The 11,660-nt window shown below is 47.9% G+C and overlaps 1 long non-coding RNA gene across 3 annotated transcripts in view; it reads right to left on the reverse strand.

Moving 5' to 3' along the window:
- Positions 1–11,239, reverse strand: part of LOC101045711 (uncharacterized) — a 56,274-nt gene extending 45,035 nt beyond the window's left edge. For all 3 annotated transcript variants that reach the window (XR_005579078.2, XR_012516775.1, XR_012516774.1), the window contains exon 1: positions 11,059–11,239. This is a non-coding gene — a long non-coding RNA (uncharacterized LOC101045711). The remainder of the gene's footprint in view (positions 1–11,058) is intronic.
- Between the last annotated feature and the right edge of the window lie 421 nt (positions 11,240–11,660).

Genomic DNA, 11,660 nt, shown 5'->3' on the forward strand with positions numbered 1-11,660 from the left:
ATCCCCCACGTCTGGCAGAACACCGTACCCTGGTTGTGGTCCAACTGTTGGCAACGGCAGCTCCAGTCCAGGTACAGCAATACTCAGTGAATCAGGAAGCCAGGCGGGGAATTGCTCCGCACATAACAAAACTCCTAGAAGAAGGAATTCTCAGCACCTGTAAGTCACCCTGGAACACCCCTCTGCTCCCTGTTCTAAAACCTGGCACAAAGGATTACTGGCCAGTATAGGACTTAAGGGAAGTAAATAAAAGAGTAAAAACTGTCTACCCCATAGTCCCAAATCCATATACCCTCCTAAGCTTCCTGAACCTGAACCACCATTACTATACCATCCTGGACCTCAAGGATGCATTCTTTTGCATCCCACTGGCCCCAAGCAGACCCATATTCGCCTTTAAATAGACAGACCAAGACACTAGGGTGTCGGAGCAACTCACATAAACCCGGCTGCTTCAGGGATTCAAAAACTCTCCCACCCTATTTAATAAGGCATTTAGCCAGGATCTTGCCACCTTCCCAGTCGAGTTCCCTAAGTGTACTCTACTCTAATATGTAAATAACTTACTTCTGGCCTCAAAAACCCAAGAGGCCAGCAGGGAAGCCACCCAGTCATTATTGTTAACCCTACAAACTCTGGGATATCTAGTCTCAGCCAAAAAGGCCCAAATCTGTCAACAAAAGGTTACATATCTGGGCTATATCATAAAAAAGGCAACCGGGCACGGGCGCCCAGCTGAGTCCAAGCAGTACTACAGATACCAACTCCTACCACAAAACGCCAAGTTTGGGAGTTCCTTGGGGTGGTAGGTAGGGTACTATAGGCTATGAATTTTAGGTTTTGCCTAAATAGCCAAGCTTGTGTATGCCTACACAGAAAGGAATCAACCCCAAATTTGAACAGTAGTAGAATAACAGGCTTTTGATAAACTTAAAGCCACTCTGACCTCGGCCCCAGCCCTGGTCTTGCCAGATATTTCTAAACTCTTCTGGTTGTTTGTACATAGAAAACAAGAAATCGCAAAGGGGGTGCTCACCCAGACATTAGGACCATGGCCCAGGCCAGTCGCCCACCTATCAAAAAAACTTAATCCCGTAGCCTCTGGGTGGCCAGCATGCCTTCAGTCCGTGGCAGCAACAGCCCTGTTGGTAAAGGAGGTGGACACACTGACTCTGGGGCAGGAATTAAACCTAGTGGCACCCCATGCAGTAAAATCACTGTTCCGCGGGGCTCCAGGAAGGTGGATGTCTAATGCTCACATAGTATAGTATCAGGGTCTACTCTTAGACCAGGCCCGCATCAAGTTCCTAAAGACTACAGTCCTGAATCCAGCCACACTGCTGCCTAATAATATGTCAGAAGAACCCATACATGACTGTCAACAAATAATAAATGTCATCCAAACCTCTCGACTGGACCTCACCAGCATCCCCTCATGGAACCTGGAAGAGGTACTGTATACAGATGGCAGCAGGTTTATGGTCAACGGAGTCAGGTATGCGGGGGCAGCTGTAGTCACCCTAGCGTGGGTCATCTGGGCCCAGGCCCTTCCTCATGAGACTTCAGCCCAAAAGGCTAAACTTACAGCCCTGATAAAAACCTTAAACTAGCCGGGCGCGGTGGCTCAAGCCTGTAATCCAAGCACTTTGGGAGGCCCAGGCGGGTGGATCACGAGGTCAAGAGATCGAGACCATCCTGGCCAACATGGTGAAACCCGTCTCTACTAAAAATACAAAAAATTAGCTGGGCATGGTGGTGCGTGCCTGTAATCCCAGCTACTCAGGAGGCTGAGGCAAGAGAATTGCCTGAACCCAGGAGGCGGAGGTTGCGGTGAGCCGAGACCGTGCTATTGCACTCCAGCCTGGGTAACAAGAGTGAAACTCCGTCTCAAAAAAAAAAAAAAAAAAAAAAAGCCTTAAACTGGGCAGAGAGAAAGACTGTCACTACTTATACAGGCAACCATTATGCCTTTGCTACAGGTCATGTACATGGAGCAACATATAAAGAAAGAGGACTACTTACCTCAGAAGGAAAAGCTATTAAAAATAGAAAGGAAATTCTAGCTCTGCTGGAGGCTATGTGGCACTAGTCCATTGCAAGGGACACCAAAAGAGCGATTCACCAGAGGCAAGGGGAAACAGGGCTGCTGACTTACAGGCCAAGCAGGCAGCCATGGGGCCAGTGAGACCACTGACCCTCCTTGTAACCCTGCCCGCCCCAGTTCTGCCCCATACTCCCACGTACTCCTCAGGTGAGAAAGATTTTGAAAAGGAACAGGGTGCCATACAGGGGTCCACAGGGTGGTAGACAATGCCAGACCAAAGGATTGTGGTCCCTGAGGCTCTAGGATGAGCCCTAGTTAAGGACACACACCAGGCCACTCACTTCGGACCAACCAAACTAACTGAACTGCTAAAAACCAAGTACTATTCCCCATTTACATAAACTTATCAAGGAAATCACTACTCGGTGTGATGTATGTGCCCAAGTAAATCCAGGAGGAAACAGGTCTAGCCAGGTAGGATTGAGACTCAGAGGGACTAGCCCTGGGGAGCACTGGGAAGTAGATTTCACCGAAACAAAACCCCCAGTAAATGGCTATAAATACCTCCTTGTGTTTATAAATATGTTCTCTGGATGGGTCAAGGTCTTCCCCACTAGGTCCGACACTGCTTTGGTGGTCACTAAAAAACTATTACAGGACCTTGCTCCTCAGTTCGGCCTCCTTGTAACACTGGGGTCAGACAATGAGCCCGCCTTTACTGCACAAATTTCTCAGGGCCTAACTAAGGCCCTGGGTATATCCTAGAAATTACACTGTGCCTATTGTCCTCAGAGTTCAGGACAAGTCAAACAAATTAACCAGGCCCTTTAAAAACTCTGACAAAGTTTATCTTAAAAACTGGTGAAAACTGGGTCAGCCTGCTTCCTTTTGTTCTCCTCTGCGTCCAATGCACACTCTATCAGAAAGGCTTCTCCCCTTTTAAAATCATGTTCGGCAGGCACCCTCCCTTACTCCCCAGACCCGCAGATATTGTGCATGCTGAAGTCCATAACTATACACTTCTTAAGTCCTTTCAAGCACTCCAGTCTGTTCAATCCCAGGTACACCAGCTCATTAAGGACACCCGTCCCACCCCATTGGACCCCAGTGCACCTCGCTGACCAGCTGACACACCCCTTCCAGCCTGGAAACTCTGTCTTTGTTAAAAAATTTGCCACCTCCGGCCTCACCCCCACCCCCTTAGAAGGGATCCTACATGGTTATCCTGACCACACCCACCACACTCAAGGTAGGCGGACTAACAACCTGGATTCATCATACCCACGTCAAGACTGCCCCACCAGAAAAACAATGGAGTGTCAACCATTCATCCCAATTCACTAAAGCCAAGACTTGTGCGTTCTTCGCAGTCACCACCCTTGCCACCCTAATCAGTACTGTAAACCCCTGTAGCAAACCCCCCTTAAAATCCAACTACTATCAATAGGTCCTCACAGAAGGCTCTACTGGAGGAATTAATGATTTAATTCCTGTAAATAAAACAAGGGGGAAATGTGACATGGTAAAAGCCCCTCACCCTCACCCCCACCCAGGACGTGGTTTACAGAATGTCCAAAGCTCCTTACCCCCAACCCCGCCCAGGAGGTGGTTTATGGGCATAAAAGGTCTTGACACCCTCCTTTCGGGGCCATGGGTTAGACAGATGAGAGTCTTCCATGGCTGCCGGCAATAAAGACCCTGTAATTTGGCCTAGCCTTTGTCTCAGTGGTCATTTCGAGCTCGCTCAGTTACAACAATAACATCCTGGGAGGTGAGTACCAAGTATGCAATACTTTCCAGGATTTAAGTGCAGGGCTCAGAATTTCCATTTCCTTTGTTTTCCTACCATTGACTTAAAAAAAAAAATGTACAAATAACAGCTCAATATAAATAGATGGCAAAGAAACAGAAAGGAAGTATAAGTGCAATTCAGAGGAATTTATTTTTGTGTTTGTATTTAAGACTTGTAAAAAAAAATACTGAAGTTGCAGGAATGGAGAGCAGTTTGCTGGATGAGATGTCTCTAGAAACACTGGTTTTAATTTTATAAAAAACAATTTGAGGTCCAAAAGTATATAGCATTTCCCCATTTATATGCTTCTTTGTTTCAGGAAATTGTGAGCACCAGTTCTGGGAAGGCAGTAGGAATAGCCACCCCAAACTCTGATCTCCTTTAAGCAGTTCTCAGAGAGATTTCAGTGTGGGCTCAGACCTGGACAAGGTTCAGCAGAAGGTGGATCTGGACACCCTCTTAGGACAGAATGGGCCCTAGGCTTCTGTTCTTTATGTCACTAAGTATTTTCAGTTTTGTCTATTCTAAGACTGGCCAAGAGAAGTTTGATTCACAGAGTTTGTGAAATTTTAATCGATTTTAGCCACTTCTCTGTCTCTTTTATAACATACGTTAACAAGGAATTTAACCAAAACCCTTATGTTTCTCTACAGCAATTATATTAGAAGCTAAATATTTATTATTCTTAGCAAGGCAAAAACAATACTAACAATAACAACTTCTATTCTGTCAATGAATAGTTGTTCAGGTGATGGCATCAAAACTCACAAAATAATAGAGAAGTAGCACAAATGAAGCTTAAGTCTCCTGTACAGGCCAGGTGCAGTGGCTCACGCCTGTAATTCCAGCACTTTGGGAGGCCAAGGCGGGGGGATCATGAGGTCAAGAGATCGAGACCATCCTGGTCAACATGGTGAGACCCCGTCTCTACTAAAAATACAAAAATTAGCTGGGCATGGTGGCACGTGCCTGTAATCCCAGCTACTCGGGAGGCTGAGGCAGGAGAATTGCCTGAACCCAGGAGGCAGAGGTTGCGGTGAGCCGAGACTGCGCCATTGCACTCCAGCCTGGTTAACAAGAGCAAAACTCCATCTCAAAAAAAAAAAAAAAAAAAAAAAAAGTCTCCTGTACAGTTTCCGTCTTTGTACTGAACACATGATGCTGAATTCAACCATTTATTCATGTGCTCTAGACTGCAAGTTCCTTTTGGGTAGGGACAATGACTGCTTCAGCTCTTTTTCTTTTTCTTTTTTTTTTTAAAAAAAAAAACGGGGTTTCACCATGTTGGTCAGGCTGGTCTTGAACTCTCGACCTCAGGTGATCCACCCACCTTGGCCTCCAAAGTGCTTGGATTACAGGAATGAGCCACCATGCTCAGCCTTCAGCTCTTTTTCTAATGACCAGATGAAATACAAGCAATTAGCTTATTGATCAGTTTGAGTCTTCAGATCTCCTCATTTTTCACCAAAAAAACTAGAAAACTGGAGCAACTCTTATCTGGGTACAAACCAAGAAGATTTTTTTCTGTGAGGGGAGGATAGGTCATTTCTCTTTGTCTAAAATGGGAGCAGAATTAGACCTTGCTGTCAGAATGACTCCAGTCTGCACAGGACATCCTCAGATCTGTCATATACAGATGCTGGTGAGAATGTCTCCAGTGACCTTGGGCTGATGTCCCCATAGTGATCCAGGCAGGAGATTCAGACTGAATTTGTGGAGTACAAACAGAAAATGGAACAGGCCTGGTGAAGCTGCAGATCCTAGATCCGGATGTAATATCCCCTGTCCCTGACCAGCTAACTCTGCGGTAGGGGAAGGATAAAAGTACTCTACTCAAGTAACACAATTTACAAGAAGGCATAGTTGTGATTATGGCTCTGGATATTTTATGGCCCTGACATCCCACTGGTAAGGTGCTTGTTTACACTTACAGATTCTGCCAATACCAGAAGCCTCCCACACAGCTATAGCACCTCACTGGACAAGATCTGGAAAACTCAAAGGGCTCCACTCTGAAAGTGGGGCTTAAGATGTCTATGTTGGGCCGGGCGTGGTGGCTCAAGCCTGTAATCCCAGCACTACAGGAGGCCGAGGCGGGTGGATCACGAGGTCAAGAGATCGAGACCATCTGGTCAACATGGTGAAACCCCGTGTCTACTAAAAATACAAAAAAATTAGCTGGGCATGATGGCGTGTGCCTGTAATCCCAGCTACTCAGGAGGCTGAGGCAGAAGAATTGCCTGAACCCAGGAAGCAGAGGTTGCGGTGAGCCGAGATCGTGCCATTGCACTCCAGCCTGGGTAACAAGAGCAAAACTCTGTCTCAAAAAAAAAAAAAAAAAGATGTCTATGTTGGCCTCTCATGATGCAGAAAATGTCTTCTAAGTTTTCTGTATGTTTTCAGCCCAAAGTCTGGTCCTGTCTTGTGAATACTAAGCAGTAGTCAGTTTTTAAGTGCAGATTCTAGGTGAGATCAATATGCCTCAGCATTCTTGGGAGTTACAGCAAGCACCATAAAACCACAGGAGAGATCCTCTCATGGAGCCTCCTTCAACACACTGTAAAGAATATTTTGACCTAAAAGGAAAAACCTGGGGTAAACATAAGTAGAGAGTTTATTTGGGCCAAAGCTTGAAGATGCAATGCTGGAGTACAAGCTGCCCTCAATATACACTCCAATTAGAAGCAGTTATGAGTATAATTTTAACGGTAAAAAGGAAAGCAAGAGGGAACTGCTTAAAAAAAAAGTTGACAGAAATTCTTATTGGTTTACAGAAGTAAGTGGTGATTGGCTATATATATTGATTTTTGTTTTTTGTGTTTTTTTTTAAGACGGAGTTTTGCTCTCGTTACCCAGGCTGGAGTGCAATGGCGCAGTCTCAGCTCACCGCAACCTCCGCCTCCTGTGTTCAGGCAATTCTCCTGCCTCAGCTTTCCTGAGTAGCTAGGATTACAGGCACGGACCACCATGCCCAGCTGATTTTTTGTATTTTTAGTAGAGACGAGATTTCACCATGTTGACCAAGATGGTCTCGATTTCTTGACCTCGTGATCCACTCGCCTCGGCCTCCCAAAGAGCTGGGATTACAGGCTTGAGCCACCGCACCCGGCCTACATTGTTAACCTATAAGGTGTGGGTTATAATGTCCAGTATGACATTATCAGGTTAATTTATAGCCATTTGTGGCAGTAGCAAGCAACGTCAAAAGACAAATCGTTCAAAGAGAAGTACAGTACATGATTGTGGTCTCATTTTAATGTATCACTGGGTCTGATAATTAAAATAACTTGTATTTCTCAGATGAAAGTTCTATTCTTCTCTCAAATCCCAGGACATTCAGAATTTGGAACTGCACATTTAAGACTTGGAGGGGTGGTGAGTTGTGCACATTTGTGGGCATTCAGGCAAAGGGAGGAGAGAGTTGAAGTTCTCAAGTTTAATCAATGCACACATGTGATCCTGGTTGGGTTTATGGGCCCCATGGTCACTGAATCAGTGTCAGATTTGAAGATGCCAGGCACAGTAAAGGAGGAGAAATAACTGATTGCAGTCCTAAAAAGTTATTTTGTAGAAATCTAGTATAACTGCTACAGAAGGGACTATAGCTCTCAAATAGAGAAAACATTCTATTTCCCGATTTGGGGAGTTCTTTGCTGCACTTTGTGCACTTTGCCACAAAATTGTGGGTTGTGAGTGGAATCCTGAGAAAAGTTTTTCTCTAAAGTAAAGCCTGGTAGGCACTTTGTGTACAACATCTGATAATTCTGGACAGTGTGTGGAAAATATAACTAAAAGCAAAATCATCTCCAATCCTAAAACTCTGTCCACAACAATAGAAAAGCAAGAATATGTTTTGTAACATAATTAAACCAAAATGAGATGTGCATCACAGGCAACCTACTAAGAGATTGCAAATACAGAAACTCAGCATAATTAATTCTCAAGTAGACATGAGAGCACCATTTGTCATACAGTTTATTATAATTTCACCTAGTAATTTGGGAGGTCATCTGGGTTTTCTTTTTTTTTTTTTAGACAGAGTTTCACTCTTGTTACCCAGGCTGGAGTGCAATGGTGCCATCTCAGCTCACTGCAACCCCCGCCTCTTGGGTTCAGGCAATTCTCCTGCCTCAGCCTCCTGAGTAGCTGGGATTACAGGCATGCGCCACCATGCCCAGCTAAATTTTGTGTATTTTTAGTAGAGACAGGGTTTCACTATGTTGACCAGGATGGTCTCGATCTCTTGACCTCGTGATCCACCCGCCTCCGCCTCCCAAAGTGCTGGGATTACAGGCGTGAGCCACTGTGCCCGGCTCATCTGGGTTTTCTAATTGGTAATATTCATAGAAAAAATAAGCTTCTGGGCCAGGCACATTGGCTTACACCTGTAATCCCAGCATTTTGGGAGGCTGAGGCGGATGGATCATGAGGGCAGGAGTTCAAGACCAGCCCAGTCAATATGGTGAAACCCCATCTCTACTAAAAATACAAAAAATTAGCTGGATGTGGTGGCACACACCTGTAGTCCCAGCTGCTCAGGAGGCTGAGGCAGGAGAATCACTTAAACCGAGGAGGTGGAGGTTATAGTGAGCCGAGACTGCACCACTGTACTCCAGCCTGGGTGACAGAGCAAGGCTCCATCCCAAAAGAAAAGAAAAAAAAAAAAAAAAAGAAGGGCTGGGCACGATGGCTCATGCCTGTAATCCCAGCACTCTGGAAAGTCGAGGCGGGCAGATCACAAGGTCAGGAGATCGAGACCATCCTGGCTAACACGGAGAAACTGTCTCTACTAAAAATACAAAAAATTAGCAGGGCATGGTGGCACGTGCCTGTAGTCTAGCTACTCAGGAGGCTGAGGCAGGAGAATCCCATGAACCTGGGAGATGGAGGTTGCAGTGAGCTGAGATCGCAGCCACTGCACTCCAGCCTAAGCAACAGAGTTGGACTCCGTCTCAAAAAAAAAAAAAAAAAAAAAAAAGAAAGAAGAATAAGAAAAAATAACATCTTCATGACGGAAGTAGATTTGCAATGTGGAGCTAGGTACCTGCTGAAGGCACCTCCTAGTCTCCTAAAGAAATTGTGAGATAGGTTGTATGTTCTTACTATTTACATTTCAAAGCAATAGAAGCAATAGTTTCCAGGTCCTAGAAAAGTTTGATTCAAAAAAGACAAATGACCTACTTAACTGATAAAAATGACATGTATATTTTAAAGAAGCAGAAAAAATATATAAATATAATAGTTTTCAAGACAGGCAAGTGGCTCATGCCTGTAATCCCAACACTTTGGGAGGCCAAGATGGACGGATCACTTGAGGTCAGGAGTTTGAGACTGGCCTCACCAACATGGTGAAACCCCATCTCTACTAAAAATACAGAAATTTGCCAAATGTGGTGGCACATGCCTGAAATCCCAGCTACTTGGGAGGCTGAGGCAGGAGAATTGCTTGAACCTGGGAGGGGGAGGTTGAGGTGAGCCAAGATCACATCACTGCACTCCCACCTGGGCGACAGGGAAAGACTTCACCTCAAAAAAAAATAAAATAAAATAAATTAAAAAAAATTTTTTTTTTTCAAACTAACTGCTTTAAGAAAAGGAAGAGCAAAAATTCTTCCCTAATTCTAAAGAGAGACCATTAAGCCTCTTCTTTCTGATTTGTGTTTGCTCCTACAACATTAAGGTCTAAAGGCATGGTCTTCAACTCACTAACATCTGAATTCTTAATTAACTTAGGCACACTGAGCACAGGAAAGAGGATCTGTGAGGAAGAAAAAAACAGGAGAGAGAAAGCTATCAAGAGCCATGGGCGGGGGCAGGGCAGGACTGACTGAAGGACTGGTTTGTGCTGCAAGTGCAGGCCCAGGCAGGGCTACAATCGGACTGATTTCCCGTGTCCACGAAGGCAGAGGAGATTAGGATCAGATGGTCCAGAAGCCTGGGTTGCTGAAGAAAACAGGTTCCTGCTACAGATCCAGTACCTGCGACTAACATGAGCCAGGAGTCTTCTGGGCACTGTGTGTGTTCTTGGCAGAACACTCTAGGAGCAAAGCTGCCATGGGCACAATTCCTCAAGGTCCTGGGAGGACCCTGTCCTGGGAGGAGTGTGGCCGTGCAAATGCCCAATAGGCGTGCTCAGTAGTGGGTTCGTGGGTGGGGGCTGGCAGCAGGGGGCAGGGAAGGGCTGTTTCTCAGAACTCCTTTCCTCTAAGTGCCCAGTCCCCTCTCTCCCCGGGAGGAGACCTGGAGGAACAGGACACTGCCCAGTGGGACAGCGCATGTGCAGAACCCGGCCGGGTCTCCCGCGGACACCCGGCATCTCCCTCCAGCCCAGACTCAGCCATGTCTTTCTTCTGAGAAAAAACGTTGGGAGTTTGCTCAACACCAGTCAACGCTCCAACCCCAACGGGACGGGACGTCCAGCAACTCACTAACGACACCACCCAGGGTCAGCGCCGACCCCACAAGCTCAGCGCTCTTCCCGCAGCTGCCCCCCGCAGACGCCAGTCCCTGCCTCTGGACACGCGTCTCCAGTTCTGAACGCCTGCCTACAAACCAAGGGCGCCCACACCCTCCTCAGGCTCAATCACGTGGCAGAACTGCTCAGAACTCAGCGCAGCGCTGGGCGCACCTACGCCGGTGGATTCGAAAAGACGCCCCTCAGGAACGCCACGCGGGGGACACGCACAGGGCGAGGGAACCGGCGGGAAAGTCGGGGCGGGCGGGTGATTCGCTTCGCTCCCTCACACACCTCACAAAAGCCTTTCCTTCAAGACCCGCGGGCAGCCCCCAAACCACGAGCCACGGCCGGGGCCGTCCCATCCCCGAGTCCCCGTTTGCTCACAGGAACTCCATGTTTCCACGGAGCCTCCATCTAATTCCGAACGGGGTCCAGTAGCGGCGGGACCCCGGACCACAGCGCCTCCCACGCAGGCACCGCGCACGCCGCGCCGGCGTCTTCCCGATCGGCTCCTCCTCACCTCACAGCCCGGGGACGCTGCGGGTGCGGGCGCAGAGCTGCACAGGAAGGGCCGCAGGCCGGGCCAGAGCCGCCGTGCGGGGGCCGACGGGAGCCCGGGTCCCCCACCGGAGGGGACTGAGGACCGACGGCCGAGCGGCGGCGGCGGGGACTCGGCTCACACACTCGGTCCCGCCGCCGCCGCCATTTCCCGCCGGTTCCGAGGAGGCCTCCCCGGCCTCGGGACGCCCTGCCCCGCACACTCACCATTTCTGGGCTTCAGGGTGTCGCGGAGTCTCAGCTGCGAATCATGCGATGCCCGCAGCTCACAGAGCGACGGAGGCCGAGGCTGTGGCAGAGTCACCCGGGCCTCCCTGACGGGGTGGAAGCAGGGCGGCGAGGCCCTAACCCAGCTGGGGCTGGAGCAAAAGCCGCGCCAGATTCCGGATCCCGCCCTCTCTCCTCCGGCTGCGCGCCTGATTGGGCAGTTCTCAGTCCAGCGCCCTGACTGGGTGTGGCTCCAAGCTCCACGCCCTCAGGCTTTGAGTGACAGAAATAGCGACCATACCGTGCATTGAATGAGGCAAGAGTGACAGACTCGTTCCTGCGGGCACTTTCGGCCAGGGCTTTCGGTGCTAAGCCTGGCTCTGTTGGGGGTTCATTTTTAACCCTCAGACGTGTTAAGGTTACACGCATTTATAAATTGTGAACGCACGCGCGTGCGCACACACCGACACACTCTTGTTCACAAATGGAAACAATATAATGACAACTATTTTAATATTTTACATTTCATAACCTTTCTGACCTCTGGTCTTTTGAGTAGGACACCTGAGATTTGAAGAGGGAAGCAATCCTCTAAAAAATAA

This window comes from Saimiri boliviensis, chromosome 3 (genome assembly GCF_048565385.1).
Source record: "Saimiri boliviensis isolate mSaiBol1 chromosome 3, mSaiBol1.pri, whole genome shotgun sequence".
Taxonomy (NCBI): Eukaryota; Metazoa; Chordata; class Mammalia; order Primates; family Cebidae; genus Saimiri; species Saimiri boliviensis.